General features: G+C 44.2%; 1 long non-coding RNA gene across 2 annotated transcripts; it reads left to right on the forward strand.

Annotated features, from left to right (window-relative positions):
- The first annotated feature begins 1,908 nt into the window (after positions 1 to 1,908).
- Positions 1,909 to 8,266, forward strand: LOC137321028 (uncharacterized). 2 transcript variants are annotated; one of them, XR_010962697.1, is made up of 2 exons: positions 1,909 to 2,737; positions 6,130 to 8,266. It is a non-coding gene; the product is annotated as an uncharacterized lncRNA (long non-coding RNA). The 2 variants fall into 2 exon arrangements; XR_010962698.1 differs by having other exon boundaries at positions 1,909 to 2,614.
- Positions 8,267 to 11,173: the final 2,907 nt, after the last annotated feature.

An 11,173-nucleotide genomic window follows, 5' to 3' on the forward strand; every position in this document is an offset into this window, starting at 1 on the left:
TAAAACCCAAAATGGGCAGGATAGGAGCAAGGCAGAGATGGGATTGTGGCATGAGTTTTGAGGTTTGCTTTGCTAATGACGAAAATGAATTGAAACCTTATTAACCCCAATAATGAATCCATCATAAAACGTGGGAGGAACTGGGAAAATGTACCTTTATTTTACAAAACAGACCTTTGAGGCTAGAATTTCCGTTTTGGTGGAAAGCCGACATGGTGTCCGCCCGAATTCTCCACTGCCGACTCCAGTGATTTTTCTGTGGCTGTATTCTGTTAATTCTGTGATCCTGCAATCCTGGTGGGAAAGTTGCACTCCCTCGCACTGCAGGATTATGATATTAGCCCTGATATCTTTTCACAGACTCCAGATAAATTTCTGATACTGTTACAACAATTTTTCTCATCATTATTTGACTTATTTTTCCAGGTAGCATGTCATTGAAAAAGCAACATTGATTTTCATTTATCCTTATACAGACCTGCACTGGGGTTTCCTGGACTTAGGACTGGCATATCAATATGCTCCAAGCATCACTGTCCTACTTTAGAGCAAGCAGCTACAAATGAAAGCAATTAAATGGATTATTTATAGTCTCTGTTTCCTCCATAGATGTGCAGATGGCGGGCTTATTTTTTAGTTTAAAACATTTACCATTGTTGTTTTCATACCTGTGAACATTTCCAGTTTGTTCACACTGTTCATCCAGCACATGTGCAGAAGAGATGAATCGTGGTGCATCATGGGGTATGGCAGTGCTCCTGAAAATGACTGACTTTGCAGTCGCTGGATTAAAAGCACAAATAGTGGCTGGGAATGTTGATGATGAGAAAGAAGATGAATTGCCTGCACCGTCTGCCTCTGCCCCCACCCACTCAGATAGATCTCACTAGTTTTCTCTGTCCCACTCACCAGCTCAGAGACTTTCATTGGAAGGTGATGATCAAGATAGTGGGGATGAGGATTTTGCAGTGTGCGATCTATAGAGATGAGAGAACCAGAGGAGTGAAGAGTGCACTTATATGCAACAATATCAAGGAAGTTTTTTCCTCATTGAAGACATTAATATAACATATGGCAGCTTCATTGTAGTCTGCAACTGTCCTTCCCTGCCCGACAAAAATGGCCAAGGACCAGTCCGTGCCTCCTTGTCAGAAGCACAGACTGCTTCCATCCTCGGGGATAGATATGAGAGAGCCCTGCATTCTGGCCTTCAGACACTTGAAGCTGACTGTAAGGAGACACTCTCTCGGAATTTTCAGGCTCTGATGGGAACCACTAGATAAACCGTCCCACTGATCAGTGGCTGCCCTGTCTGTACCTGATTCCAGTACCAGTGGCATGGCTGGAATTGACTAATATGATGCAGTTTCTCTCAGGATACCAGCACATGCAGGACCTCCAGCCTAGCCTCTCAGAGGCCTAATCAAAGAGCGCATAGAGGGCAAAACCAGACTGCCCAGGAAGTTGAACAAGAGATGCAGCAAATTATAGGTCCTTTCCTTGTCATGAAACAAGGTTCTTGTTCCAATCTAGCAACCAACTACCTCTCACAGTACCTCAGGTGGCACCTAGAGAAAGCACTTGGATAGTTCATAGGAAAGCACGTCTGGCCATCCAGAAGAAACATGGTGCTAAGAATTAGGATCTAAGAGTGAAGTTGAATTGTGTTTACTTAAGAATAAAAAATGGGATGTTGTAGTTTTAATTGGCTGTTGTTCAATGAACTCATTCTCATGGGGACTGGTTGAGGTGAAGGGCATGTTTGTTGGTTAGACACAACAACAGATGTTTTGTCATTGAGGGATTTGAATAGGCACGAAGGCTGGGGAGATATAGGTATGCAAGTTATCAAAGGACAGTGCTTTAACCTGGGATATTGGCCAAAGTTGAACATGCAGTTAAGGGTTGGAATTTGAACCAGCTGAATGTTGCAGTCAAGCGACACAGCATGACAACCTAGTTTCAGTTGAGACAAAAGTGATTAAGCATGTGGAGACAAGGTTAAAATTTGCAGAACAATCGGGTTACGAAGTAGCAACTGTCACGTGGGTGTATGCAGGGTATATTTGATTAACCTTTGAGCCATGTCCAATCACGAGTCACTGACTCAGATCGGCCAAAGCCACGATACAGCAAAAATGGACCCTACTGTCCAGATAACTGGACAAACTTAGATAAAAGACAGAACTAAAAGAAGGGGCTTAGCTAATGATGTAGTTATATTTAGGTTGTTTTTGAATGTTGCCACGGAGCCGGATTGGCTAAGGAATAAGTAATGTAGTAACTGCTATCGGTGTGCTCCAGTCTTGTACTGTATATAAGCTTGTGAATTTTGTTGATCGGGGAGAAGGTGCTCGCACAGACCGCGGAGTCAGAGACCCTTCTCCCAGAGCTCTGTTTTAATAAACTGCACCTTTTACTTTACCACAGATTAGATGTGAATTTATTTTCACCCAACAAATTGGCGTAGTCAGCAGGATACTTCGGAGCTGGAAGACCGCCTGCACCAGTGAGCGGGGCGAGTAGTCAGATTTTTGACCGTCCAGAAATTGGATCACTCGGAAGGGCGGTGTGACAGCGATGCAGTATCCAAAGAATCTGGTATCCGTGACGGGTGAGAGATGCAGTTTAAATAGTGGTTAAGCTGATTGAAACCTGATGTGTTATTTCGGAATGTACATGTCTCGAGGACCCATACTGAGCTGGAATTAAGAGGGCGACTGGGCCCCACGTGAAGGCAAGAGTCAGTTGGGAATCCGAGACAGACTAAAAGTCTCTCTGCTGTGTTGCGTTGCGGGATCCGTTGTATTGCATTATGTGATGTATTGTATTAGTGTATTAACGGCTGCAAGTGAAGTAATCACCTCTGACAGCGATAGTTACAAGTCAGGACCGCCATCACTAGTGGTGGACGATAGGTAGACCTCTGAGAACGAGTTATTAGGGGGGACCGGAACGCGGTAAACTAATAACAAGAATTAATACATTATGGCGGAAGGCGGAGGCCCAGACTGGGGTCCGCCAGGATCAATGAGTCGGCTCTATGCTGACGACTAAAAGGGCTTGATCGATAAAATGACGAAAGATGGGTGTGATCCACTAGGATAACCAATAACACAACGGGAGTGGTGGGAAAAGCAGAATCAAAAGAAAACTAAGAAAGCAGGAGTAATTTTAATACATCAGTTAGTAACGTTAACAAAAAGGGTTAAGACACAAACCAGTAAGATGGAAGAACAGGAAATAAGAATAGCAGAATTAGAGACTTTAGTAGAAAGAATGGAATTGACAGGCAAGGGAAGAGTCAATGACGGGAGGCGGCCCCTGTAAAAGGAGGCTCGGATAACCGAATCTATGTAGCAGCATTATTAGGGGGCCAACCGTGTGAAATGTTAGTTGACACGGGAGCATCAGTATCCTTGACTGATTTGCCCCTTCTGACAGTAGGATTAGGGGGTATAAAAATTAAGGCTTATAAAAGTGAAGTACAAGTTTTAGAGATAACAGGAAAACTCCTCCCTGCCCAATTGTATGTGTGTCCAAATAACGAAGGTACCATATTAGGAATAGACCTGCTAAAAGAATTTAATATATTGGTGGACTCCGCGCAAAATAAAATTGTTTGGTCCAAAGGAGATGGGTCCAAGGTCAGTATAGATAAACCATGCACCAATTTGGCTAGGGTAGGGAGTGCAGCGTCTTTGAGCAGGGATTGGGAACTAGAACGAAAACCATACGGGACCATATACAAAATTATGAGAGGGGTTTTGGGCTAAGACAAAACAGGACACCGGACGGGTAAAGACTGAGCCAATCACGGTTCCAGGTCCGGAACACAAGCCCCATAGGCAATACCCTATTAAACCAGAAGCACGGGAAACGGTACAAGAGATGCCCCGACCAGTCTCAGTACGAGGAATCAGGAAGGTTTTAGGTCTCTTTAATTATAGTAGGAATTTTATACTGAACTTTGCAGCTATAGCAGAACCCATCCAGAAATTGGTGAAAGGGGGAAGTCCCGGTAATACCCCGGTAAAGTGGGGACTAGAATAGGAGCAAGCATACAGGAGTTTAAAACAAGCGCTGATATCAGCCCCTGGCCTCGGTCTACCCGACATGAGGAAACCATTCCACACTACGCCGCCATGATAACCCAACAACATGGGGACAGGCGACGGCCGGTAGCATATTACTCCACTAAACAGTCGTCCGTAGCCGCTGGATTATCACGATGTGTAGCAGCACTGGACTGCACGGCGTGGGCGGTAAAGGTTAGCGAGCCCACAGTAATGACCGGGGACATTATCCTCCATACCAGACACACGACAGTAGAAATATTAAATAATAATAAGCTACGGTCAGTATCTAACATGCGGAGGGCACATTGGGAAATGGTCCTAATACCTAAGGACGAATCAGTGGTAATTGTTAGGGATACGGGGGAGTAGATGAGGAAGTAGACGGAGACCCTTTGGAGGAAGATCCTCTGGAAGACCCACAGCTTACCCTATACGTGGACGGCTCCAGAAAATATGTTGACGGGTCTCCCCGAACTGGGTGGGCAGTCGTAAATGAAAAATTAGAAACAGTATTGTCCGGCAGATTGGACGGGGATTATCAGCCCAAGTTGCAGAATTAGTAGTACTCTTTGAGGCCCTGACCCTGGCAAAAGGAAAAACAGTAAATATTTACACAGATAGTAGATTTGCGTTTGGAGTGGTACACGATTATACGATAGCTTGGGGAAGAAGGGGATTTGTCACCGCAGGAGGAGATCTCATCAGGCATCAACAGCGAATAGCGGCCCTCTTGGAAGCTGCAAAAGCACCAAAGCAGGCAGCAGTAGTAAAAATGAAAGCCCATCAGAAGGTAGAAACCCGCCAACAGGAGGGCAATCGGGCCGCGGATTTGGCAGCACAGCAGACATTAGAACAGGAACTACCGTTAGCAAGTACACAGGTAGACCAGATAGACATCGGAAGGTTGCACTGGGATACCGCACCGGGAGAAAAGCAGGAATGGTATCGGGTAGGAGGTAGAGCGGATGGGTTTGGCGAAAGAACGGGAAGGTAATATAGCCCCCGCTTGTATTCGACAAACGCTCTTGGAGTTACACCATGGCATAGATCATGCGGGCAGAGGGGCGATGACCCATCTGGTAGGAAAGAATGGTGGTGGCCAGGTGTAGGAAGGGATGTATCAAAGTATTGTCAAAATTGTCTGACATGCGCCCAGCATAACCCAGGACGGCCAATAAAAATACGAATGGCCCACCAGCTGAGACCTAGAGGTCCTTGGGAAAAGATACAAATAGATTTCACCGGACCGTTACCAAGTTCCAGGGGGAAGAGATATTGCCTGGTAATTATAGACCAGTTTACTCGATGGGTCAAGGCCTTCCCGACTAGGGACTGCACAGCCGCCACAGTGGCGAGAATAATGGCAGAAGAAATAATTCCCTGATGGGGAGTACCAATCCAAATCGATTCAGATCAGGGGACACATTTTACAGGGATAGTAATGAAAAAGATATGCGAATGGATGGGAATAAAGCAAAAATTCCATATTCCCTACCATCCCCAGAGTTCGGGAATGGTGGAACTAATGAACCGGACTTTGAAAACAGCCTTAGCCAAGGCGTTAGGGGAAAAGCAACAGCAATGGGTAAATGTATTACCAACCGTGTTAATGAAGTTAAGGGCGAGCCCAAACCGAACCATGGGTTTATCCCCTTATGAATTAATGATGGGGAGAGCCATGCAACTCCCCCATGGAATAATAACAGGAGGAGAGGACATAGGGCCTCTGAGAGATAGAGTCCGTAGGTACGTCTTGGAACTAAGTAACCAGTTAAAGGAAATGAGTCAACAAACTAGGGATAGACAGGAGGAAAGAGATAAAGACTTGGGATTGACTGCATTTCCGCCTGTCCCTCCAGCAGGAACTAAGGTAATGGTTAAAGAATTACCAGAAAAACCAGGCTTTGCCCCAAAATGGTCAGAACCGCATCAAGTCCTTATTAGTGGAGATACTTGCGCATGTATAGATATAAAGGGGATGGGGCGGTGGAAACACTGGACTCAATTGAAGGTCTACAAGGACTAAAATGCATATTTGTATATTTAACAGGTGATACCTGCAATCAATCTCAATAACCCTTTGGAAAGTTGTTAATACGTCTTTAAAATGTATTTGACTATAGTATTGTTTTGTGGAATATGTGTGGTGTTGACCGGAGTGACATGCCACCCAGCATGGGAAAAGCGAGAGTTATATGTTAATACTTTTTACTATATGAGTTATGTGTATGTAAGGGACAAGGGAGAAAGTGCGTGTTGGGTATGTAGCCATATCCCAATCCACTCCAACGGGGGAACCCCCCTTAGACCAATACCATTGAATGTAATTCAAAAGGCTGAATGGTTAGTCAGTAGAAACAATACGAGCAGTAGTACTGATGGTAATGACACCCAGAGCAGAAAACGGGAGGAACAAAGAGTACAGTTCAGGAATGCAGGATATCCCTTAAACATGTCTGAAGGATGGTACAAACCCGTGTATAACATAAGCGAAAAGCCACCGTATATTATCGTCACAAACACAACTGGGGTAGGAAGACCCATTGGGGCGATATGTTGGATAAGGAATGTAAGCAGAGGGGAAGAGAGGAATCTGGAAGCAGGAAACAGTAGTTGTAAATATAATTGGACAACACTCAAACAAGGTTCACCCTTAGAAGTTTGGTGGTTTAATACAACTGGTTTAACAAACCTCACTAGTGGGGGGAAATGGAACGGAATCACAGGGAGTAACGGCGAGTCCGGCTTTTCCACATTCGCAACAAATATGAACCTAACTGCCTATAACGGGACCTATTTTATTTGTGGACATAAGGCATACCCTTGGCTTCCACGAAATTGGACTGGGTCCTGCTATTTGGGATATGTGGTGCCATCCATCCATCACTTGCCCTCCCGAGCAGATCATCACCATTATCGATCCAAAAGGGCAATTACAGGAACAGAGCGGTTCTTCGCTAATTTATTCCCCGGGTATGGGACGGTTAGGGCAATAAAGGAAATTCAACTCATAACATCGGTATTAGAGAAAGTAGCTAATGACACAGCTGAAGCCCTGTCTGAAATAAGTGCGGAAATGGTGGCTATGAGAACAATAGCTCTCCAGAATAGGATGGCCCTTGATTATCTCCCAGCTAAAGAAGGTGGCACATGCGCAACGATAGGCGCTGAGTGCTGCACCTACATACCGGATAGCTCAGAGAATATAACCAATTTGGCCAAACATATACAAAAGGAGGTAAAGAAATTACACCAAACCTCAAGGGAAGGTTGGTTGGACTGGCTCTTCGGAGGATCATGGGGATCGTATTTGATGCCTGGATTTATAATTGTTGTTGTAGTGATGACAATATGTTGTGTTATGATAACAGTTTTGAAAGTATGTTGTAAATTGGCACTCGCTGGCATTCCAGTAGCATCTGGAGGTGCGATAAAACCCCTGCTATCAACGACAGACGAACTACAAGCAACGGGAGAAGACGACAAGGATGACAAGTCTCACATGTAAAGAGTCACATGATGATCAATGAAGGACGAGCTCAGGACAATTGAACCCAACCCTCAACACAGGGTGACTACCCGGTGGAGGTTCCAGAAACGGCATTGGATGTTGATCCCGGGGCAAAATCTAAATTTGCACTGGGACCAACAGGAGGGACTGATGGGTTGGAATTTGAACCAGCTGAATGTTGCAGTCAAGCGACACAGCATGACAACCTAGTTTCAGTTGAGACAAAAGTGATTAAGCATGTGGAGACAAGGTTAAAATTTGCAGAACAATCGGGTTACGAAGTAGCAACTGTCACGTGGGTGTATGCAGGGTATATTTGATTAACCTTTGAGCCATGTCCAATCACGAGTCACTGACTCAGATCGGCCAAAGCCACGATACAGCAAAAATGGACCCTACTGTCCAGATAACTGGACAAACTTAGATAAAAGACAGAACTAAAAGGAGGGGCTTAGCTAACAATGTAAAGTTAGAATTAGGTTGTTTTTGAATGTTGCCACGGAGCCGGATTGGCTAAGGAATAAGTAATGTAGTAACTGCTATCGGTGTGCTCCAGTCTTGTACTGTATATAAGCTTGTGAATTTTGTTGATCGGGGAGAAGGTGCTCGCACAGACCGCGGAGTCAGAGACCCTTCTCCCAGAGCTCTGTTTTAATAAACTGCATCTTTTACTTTACCACAGATTAGATGTGAATTTATTTTCACCCAACATGCAGTAAGCAATTTTATGTGCAGCACTTCTCCAAGATGAGCTAAACCCGGAAAGTCACTACTCCTCATTTATCTGGTTGTAAGTTACAATTGGGCAGAACTGATGGGAATTCCAATGTGTAATGTCATCCCGTTAGATCCATTAAATTTAACACTGCCAAAGGGACAGGCAGAGAAAGGCCCCCCAAATGCAGATCGGAAATTTAATTTGGCACAAAATGCAATAAAAATCCACCGGAAATAGATCCAATCCCAAAATCTGATCTAGGAAGATGCCCAATGCCTGCAACATGAGCTGATCTCACTGAAAATAGTAAAGAAATTCAGGGCCATAATTTTCCCATTATTAACCAGATTATTTGTTTTGAAGTAACGGAGAGGGTTGATGAAGGTAGTGCGATTGATGTTGTGTATATGGACTTTAAAAAGGCGTTTGTTAAAGTACCATATAATAGATTTGTTAGCAAAATTGAAGCCCATGGGATTAGAGGGACAGTGGCTGCATGGATACGAAATTGACTACGGGACAGAAAGCAGAGAGTAATGGTGAATGGTTGTTTCTCAGACTGGAGGCAAGTGTGCAGTGGTGTCCCCCAGGGGTCGGTGTTGGGACCACTGCTCTTTTTGATATACATTAATTACCTGGATTTAAGTGTACAGGGCATAATTTCAAAGTTTGCAGATGATACAAAACTTTGAAATGTAGTAAACAGTGAGGAAGATAGTAACAGACTTCAAGAGGACATAAACAGAGTGGTGAAATGTGTAGACACATGGCAAATGAAATTTAATGCAGAGAAGGGTGAATTGATTCATTTTGGTAGGAAGAATGAGAGGCAATATAAACTAAATGGTACAATTTTAAAGGGAATGCAGGAACAGAGAGACCTGGGGGTTTTATGTACACAAATCTCTGAAGGTGGCAGGACAAGTTGAAAAGGCTGTTACAAAGGATCCTTGGCTTTATTAATAGATTGTAAACAATTTTACAACACCAAGTTTAGTTGGGTCCTGTAGGAGCACTCCTGCTCCACCTGGCCCACAAGGAAACTATTTTTTTAAAACTTATCTTGCTAGGCCTCTTATACCCTTACTGCTGTTCCCAGCAGGTTTTGCCTAGTGGGGAAGACACCATCGCTCTCCCGCTCAGAACTCAAGTTAAAATAGCTGATGACATCATCGGAGTCTAATCTACATATTTAAGAAGGACCCTGCCAGTTTGGGGCAGGTGCCCTTGCTGCCTGCAATTTAAAATTGCAGTCGGCCATATTGGGGCGGGAAAGGAGTGATGAGAGGAGATAAAATCGAGCCCATAGGTTGAAAAGGTGGGTTACTATACTGCACAAAGATATGCAAATTAGGGCTCAAGATAGACTTGAGGTGGTACAATTAGAAACACGGCTGTTTGATATTAATAACTTGTCTCTGATTTTTGTTGGATAGTTCAGAGGTTGAGAGACAAGCTACCCAACCTTTTGGTCACGACCAAGAGGGGGGAACAGAAATGGAAATAACTATTGAGTTAAGAGAGTAAATGACTTAAAAGAAAATACTGAGACAAAAGGATAACTTTGAGGACATAACGTACAGGGTGGATAAAGGGGAACCAGTGGACGTAGTGTATTTAGACCTTCAGAAGGCATTCGACAAGGTGCCACATAAAAGATTATTGCTCAAGATAAAGAATCACTGGATTGGGGGTAATATTCTGGCATGGGTGGAGGATTGGTTATCTAACAGGAAGCAGAGAGTTGGGATAAATGGTTCATTCTCGGACTGGCAACCAGTAGCCAGTGGTGTTCCGCAGGGGTCGGTGCTTGGTCCCCAACTCTTTACAATCTATATTAACGATTTGGAGGAGGGGACCGAGTGTAACATATCAAAGTTTGCAGATGATACAAAGATGGGAGGGAAAGTAGAGAGTGAGGAGGACATAAAAAACCTACAAGGGGATATAGACAGGCTGGGTGAGTGGGCGGAGATTTGGCAGATGCAATACAATATTGGAAAATGTGAGGTTATGCACTTTGGCAGGAAAAATCAGAGAGCAAGTTATTATCTTAATGGCGAGAAACTGGAAAGTACTGCAGTACAAAGGGATCTGGGGGTCCTAGTGCAAGAAAATCAAAAAGTTAGTATGCAGGTGCAGCAGGTGATCAGGCCAACGGAATGTTGGCTTTTATTGCTAGGGGGATAGAATATAAAAACAGGGAGGTATTGCTGCAGTTATATAAAGTATTGGTGAGACCGCACCTGGAATACTGCATACAGTTTTGGTGTCCATACTTAAGAAAAGACATACTTGCTCTCGAGGCAGTACAAAGAAGGTTCACTCGGTTAATCCCGGGGATGAGGGGGTGGATGTATGAGCAGAGGTTGAGTATATTGGGACTCTACTCATTGGAGTTCAGAAGAATGAGAGGCGATCTTCTTGAAACATATAAGATTGTGAAGGGGCTTGATCGGGTGGATGCGGTAAGGATGTTCCCAAGGATGGGTGAAACTAGAACAAGGGGGCATAATCTTAGAATAAGGGGCTGCTCTTTCAAAACTGAGATGAGGAGAAACTTCTTCACTCAGAGGGTAGTAGGTCTGTGGAATTTGCTGCCCCAGGAAGCTGTGGAAGCTACATCATTAAATAAATTTAAAACAGAAATCGACAGTTTCCTAGAAGTAAAGGGAATTAGGGGTTATGGGGAGCGGGCAGGAAATTGGACATGAATTTAGATTTGAGGTTAGGATCAGATCAGCCATGATCTTATTGAATGGCGGAGCAGGCTCGAGGGGCCGATTGGCCTACTCCTGCTCCTATTTCTTATGTTCTTATGTTCTTTTGGTATCTAGTGCTCCAAGCACAGAACTTTGTGGAACA

This window comes from Heptranchias perlo, chromosome 4 (genome assembly GCF_035084215.1).
Source record: "Heptranchias perlo isolate sHepPer1 chromosome 4, sHepPer1.hap1, whole genome shotgun sequence".
NCBI classification, from domain to species: Eukaryota; Metazoa; Chordata; class Chondrichthyes; order Hexanchiformes; family Hexanchidae; genus Heptranchias; species Heptranchias perlo.